Genomic DNA, 6,183 nt, shown 5'->3' with positions numbered 1-6,183 from the left:
TACTAACTTGTTAGCTTAATACGAATAAATATCTTAATATTCATATTTTGTGTGTTTTAAATATTTATTTTAGAATTTATGATCTCACAAGTATCAACCATACAAACAACTTTAGACGTCTGAAGAATGGATCTTCAAGTATATTTTTTTATGAACATATGCTACAAGATGTTCAATATCAATTTTAATAATATATATGATACTTATCAAGAAAGTTCTGAAGAATTCAGAAATTAAGATCTTAGTCTGAGAAAAAAAAACAACTTCACAAACTTTTGGTAGTGAATAGACAATAAATATTTGCTTGATATTTTAATCGATGCAATAATTAGTGTCATGAAAAACTCAATTTCTTAGAATTTTATTTTTTCTTTAGAAACACTCAAAATTAATTGGATTGAAGAAATTTCAAGTTCTTCAATTTTAGTCTTCACATCATATTACATATTCACGATCTTTAAGTTGAGAAAACAATTTCACAAATTTTTTATTGTGAGTAGACAACAAACATATGCATGATCTTTTAGTCGATGCAACAATTAATATCATAAAATGTTGAAATCATCTACATGATTGGTGTATTGATTCACAAATATCACCTTATATATGCTATATAAAAACTCAACTTATAAAAAATTTAGTTTCTTTCAGGGAACATTCACAACTTATTGGATTGAAGAAACTTCAGGTTCTTCAATACTAATTTTTGCATCATAATAAAACTAAGATGACCTAACCGATATTGCAAACAACACACTTAAATATGATTTGTAAACTTCTGGTTTACAATAATACATATGATTATATTATTCTAATTTGTAATAATCCATAGTAAACAATAAAATCAATTGTATAGAATATATTGATAAAAATTGATAGCATACAATACAATTATAATTTCGACATCTAAATCAACCGTTTCTAAATTTTTTTAATAATCACAGCACATAAAACACATTACTACATTTTCTTGCGTTTTATGTATATAAAGTTTATGATACAAAAATTATTCAACAAATTTAAATAACTCCACAAATTTTATGCAAGAAATATAATTTAATAAAAAGAAATTAAAATTAAAGAAAATAAGTATTTGTTCCTTAAAATATTAAACAAAGAAAATAAATATTTTTTCATGCATACCTAAAGACAAAGCAAAATTCTAAAAGTATGAGAATTATACAGAAAACCATGGCACTATCTTGATTGAATCATATAGATATTGAAGCTATGAGAAGGGGACACCAACTTAATATGGAACAAAGGGAATACCTTGTAAGCCATGTTACTGTCAAGGAGATTGAGAGTGATTTACATGGTATAGGCGATTTAAAGTCCCCGAGAGCTAATGCCTGTGGTTCTAAATTCTTTAAAGCCTGCTGGTCTATTATAAAGGAAGATGTTATTGTTTCCATCAAAGATTTCTTTGAACACGAAAATTTATACTAGGCTTTTAACATGACTGTGGTAACTTTGAGCCCAAAGAAAGGTTATGCAAAACATGTCAAAGATTACAAGCCTATAGTAGGGTGTATAACATTCTATAAAATAATCTCAAAGATTATGACAAGTAAACTAGGCAAGGTTCTTACTAATATCATTACCCTAAATCAGGCTACCTTTATGCCAAGACAATTTATACACTACCACATTATGCTTGCATATGAGTTTCTCCAAGGTTATTCAAGGAAGGGTGGTACCCCAAGATGCATGATGCAATTAGATCTCTATAAAGCATGTGATATGGTGGATTGACTTGTTATGGAAAGGGTGCTTCAAGAAATTGGTATTCCTAGCATTTAAGTGAACATTAATGGGTGTAAATTTATTAGTTGAGTAAATTAATTTGGGTGCATTCGATTTCGTAATCAAGGTTGCAATTTTCGACGGCTTTTTCTGTTTCTCCATCTTCGGTAATCGTTTTCCTCTACTCCTCCAGTTAGGGTTTCGATTAACGAAGCGACGAATTTTTTTCCTGGATTCTCCACATTTAAGTGAACAATTGTTATTTGAAATTGTGAAATTGTTCTGTTGTCTCGGATCTGCCTCTTTCGATTTGGGATTTTTTTGGATTAATTTACTTCAGCAAGGTTGCAATTTGAATCAATAATTTTTGCGCCCTAGATTTCTGAAAAAATTCCGTTTAGTTTGCGGTGATTTAATGTCGAACCTGTTGTTTTTTTTGCTCTGGTGCATATTGTTAGGCTGTTTGTTTCTTTGTTGCTGAGAGTTTATTGAATTTAATGGCTGATTTCAGGTTAAGGAAGGTGTTCACTCATTTAAATTTTAGATACAATGTCGTCAAATTCGATGAAATGTCCTCGTCGCAAGGTGTTCGATGAAATGTCCCAACCGGATTCTTTCTTTTTTTTTGCTTCAGTTTTGATTTTCTTATGTTTGCTTCAGTATAATTTTCTTATGTTTGATAAATTTGGTCGGATTATTTTGGTGTTTGATAATGATCCATCTTCTCACAGAAACAATGTTTTTTATTTACTGCTTTTAAGTTTACTCCATTTTGTATGATTTGTTGGGTTCTGAAGTTTTGAATCGGTTCTTAATCACATTATTGAAGCCATAAATGACGTTCTAAAGGTAAACGGGATTAAGTTTCATAGCAATTTCACACTTTTTAAGGTTGACAATTGTTGGAGCATCTTAATGTTTTGCTTGAGTTATTTCCCTGTCATTTTGCTGGAATTCCTTTTCTAATTACTAGTCTTTGGGATGGATTTTAATCTATTATAAGAGATTTGGTGTTGGTAGGGTGCCTTTTGTTCCTGTTTTCGGTCTATACATAAGCATTTGTATGATTTGCAAATTTTAATGATTTTATTAAATATATATTCACAACCGAGTCGCATAAATAATCCTGAAATTTATTCTTGTTTCTATACAGGCTATGCATCCCAGATTCACTGGACAAACTTCTAATTGATTCAACTCCAGCATCCAGGTTAGATTCAACTAATTGAATTTTGTGTTTGTAGGTTACCATACAACTAATGTGGTAAATTGTTCTTTTATGTCTCACAGGATATCAACACTGATATATGCTATCTTACTAATCCAAATTACTTAGAACGAAAAATGTAACTTTTGCTAATGAATTTTGTTTGATTGTCTTTTTCACTTCACAGTTAGCGAGAAATATGTACGTAAAACCAATTGGATCAGCTACTGGAGCATTTTCAAGTAGTGTGATATTCCCACTTAATGTTGCTTCTAAGCATATGCAAGCTGGTGCTCTAATGGAAAATGACACAATAACATGATTCAATATGTGGTGAGTATACTTAGAAAGGATGGGCTTGCAAGGTTGTATAGCAGTTTGGAACTAAGATGCTTAAAATTAACTTGTCTAATACTTTTTTTTCCTTCGTTTTTTGAAAGGTAAATTCTTGAATGGAGTGATGGGCTATGGCTTATTAGTAGTAAATGTCTTACAAGAAACACTGTTTGATTGGTGACTATTATGATTTTAATGGTTACTAGTCTTTATGCCTTCAGGTTGGAACTCTTAGGTAAAACTAAATTTTCTATTGATGACTAACTTTATTTTATTTGCATTGTTATTTTTGTTTTTATTTCATTTTTTATTGTGTATGTAAACCATTTCTCATTGTTGTTTATTAATTAATTATATAATAATAAAGATGTATCTGCTTTTAAAAAAGATATAGATATCTACCATGTTAAATGATGCAGCAATTTTCTTCGGTATAGTTGTTCATGCTGATTTGTTCTGTCTTGCTGTTCATTTTTGTTCGATACTAGCATCAAATTAACCCCTTAAAGAAGTTCTACTCCTTTGCTTCAAGTTGCATCTTATTTTGTACATTAATAAATAAACATGTTTGTTTTATGGCAGGGAGCTAGTCTTTCAACAGGTTTGACATATGAGAAGTTCTACTCCTTGATCAGTTTTGTAGATGCTAGAGTTTCTAATGCAACAACTGCCTCTAAATTTTGTGTTATGTGTGTATTCTTTATTTTACAATGAGTATTATTACATCATTGTATATATGTCTATGATTTATGGCAGTGAAATGTGTAAGGTTGGAAGTCTTGATCCAAACAAGCTTAAAGGAAAAACCTTGTGCTGCCTCCTAGAAGAGCTAAATGGATTAGTTTACACAGAGGAAGAAGTTGTTTATGGTGGTTCAATAGGACTAATTTTGGGAAATTATGCGCATTTGTTTACAACTTGACATGTCAATTACACAACGGTTGAATTTCAAAGGGTTTTTCAGAGCTTCCAAAACATACGTGTACAGATGGTGTGATCTTCTGATACTTATTCCGCTTCAGATGAACAGAATTGAAATGGAATTTCCTATTATCTTGATACCGCCTTTATCAGCGTCTCCGGCACTTGGAGACTCCACTGAGTTACCGGTAACCGCTCCTGCGATTGCTGCTTTCCATTCCTGTCGGCCACCAGGTACTTCTTCTTTTTGTAACTTTCTCTGCTTTGTGTTGGTTTGAAGTTTTCGATTTCCCCAATATTTTTTTCATATCACAGTATAGTTAATGCTTTAAGAACTTAAATTTTATCTATGGAATCTTCTTCTATTTCTTCTGGTTTATCTGTTTGTGTTTTTCTGTAATGATTTGGCTAACAATGTTTAATTGTTGGTGTTGAGGTTAATATTCCTAAAAAATCCTATTCAACTCAACTAGTATTTATGGATATTTATGGATGAAAATCAAAGTGCCACCCCAGCTCAAAATGGAGGGTATCTTACATCAAATATATTTACATTAACTATTTCAGAGGTGAATATTTGGATAGTGTGTTTCTATATCTGTTTAATCTAGTGGGGGTAGTTTTAATATGATGTTGATTATATTTTCAATATTGTTTTTTAACAGATTAATGGAGGTTCAAATTTATCAATTAAAATGCATTGGTCTCAGAAAATAGAATGCTCCATTGATGAGTACTCTTTGAATGTGCCATTCACTTTTCCAGATTTTGTCAATTGTACATAAACACGCTCAGGAAAGGTCGTGCTGCCGCTGAAAACCGCGGTGATGTTAACGATTAAGTATGGGATTGGAATCGGTGGCATCGGCATTTCGATGAGGTTGATGACTTGCTACATTCCTGTGATTTCATTTTGTTTTTTGTACTTATTGTGAATCAATCGATGTTAATTAATGTTGGATGTTGTGGTAGTTTTAATGTTTTTTGTGCTTATCGTGAATCATGAAAGATTTGAATTATCTCTGACTAATGAGGAATTGTCATGTGTAACAATTCCTACGCAAAATCCCAAACTTACAGTTCTTAGTATCTCACAACACTAGCATCTCTTATTTGTTTATTACACTGTACTGGTCTTTAAAATATTCATTTGTTCTTTATCCAAAGTTTTGATAATTCTGTTAATTAATTGACTTGAAATTCTTCAATATCGAAATCTTTGCCAAATTAGATGCTTTCTTAAAATCAATCAAGTAGTTAATTGCTTTGTAAATAACTTGTTAGCATGACTGTAGAAATATAAAGAAAAGAAATGTGCTAGGGTAATGTAATCTATGAAATAGGGTGTAAAGGAAATTAAATATAATATAATTTATTCATTCATAAATAACGTATTTATATCCGATTTTTATTAAAATAGGGTGTAACTAAAAACATATTCACACATAATTTTTAATAAAATAGGGTGTAATTAAGAACGTATTTATACCTTATTTTTATTAAAATAGGGTGTAACTAAGAATGTATTTACACCCAATTTTTATTAAAATAGAAGAACGTATTTACACCAGATTTTTATTAAAATAGGGTGTAATTAAGAATGTTATTAAAATAAGGTGTAACTAAGAACGTATTTACACCATATTTTTTATTAAAATAGGGTGTAATTAAGAACGTATTTACACCTGATTTTTATTAATAAAGGGTGTAATTAAGAACATATTTACACTCGATTAAGAACGTATTTACACCTGATTTTTATTAAAATATGGTGTAACTAATAAAGTATTTACACCTGATTTTTATTAAAATATGGTGTAACTAATAAAGTATTTACACCCAATTTTTATTAAAATAGGGTATAATTTAGAACGTATTTACACCCGATTTTTATTAAAATAGGGTGTAAATATTTACACCCGATTTTAATTAAAATAGGGTATAACTTAGAACGTATTTACACCCAATTTTTA

At 30.1% G+C, this 6,183-nt stretch overlaps 1 long non-coding RNA gene across 13 annotated transcripts; it reads left to right on the top strand.

The window, feature by feature from the left end:
* The first annotated feature begins 1,168 nt into the window (after positions 1 to 1,168).
* LOC131602958 (uncharacterized) lies at positions 1,169 to 5,299 on the top strand. 13 transcript variants are annotated; one of them, XR_009284203.1, is made up of 7 exons: positions 1,174 to 1,786; positions 2,258 to 2,331; positions 2,900 to 2,956; positions 3,141 to 3,286; positions 3,394 to 3,510; positions 3,872 to 4,779; positions 4,876 to 5,299. It is a non-coding gene; the product is annotated as an uncharacterized LOC131602958 (long non-coding RNA). The 13 variants fall into 13 exon arrangements; XR_009284202.1 differs by having other exon boundaries at positions 1,174 to 1,913; XR_009284201.1 differs by having other exon boundaries at positions 1,169 to 1,786; positions 2,258 to 2,956.
* Positions 5,300 to 6,183: the final 884 nt, after the last annotated feature.

This window comes from Vicia villosa, linkage group LG5 (genome assembly GCF_029867415.1).
Source record: "Vicia villosa cultivar HV-30 ecotype Madison, WI linkage group LG5, Vvil1.0, whole genome shotgun sequence".
NCBI lineage: Eukaryota > Viridiplantae > Streptophyta > Magnoliopsida > Fabales > Fabaceae > Vicia > Vicia villosa.
The sequence above is the reverse complement of the archived record's forward strand: the minus strand, read 5'-3'. Positions and strand labels throughout refer to the sequence as shown.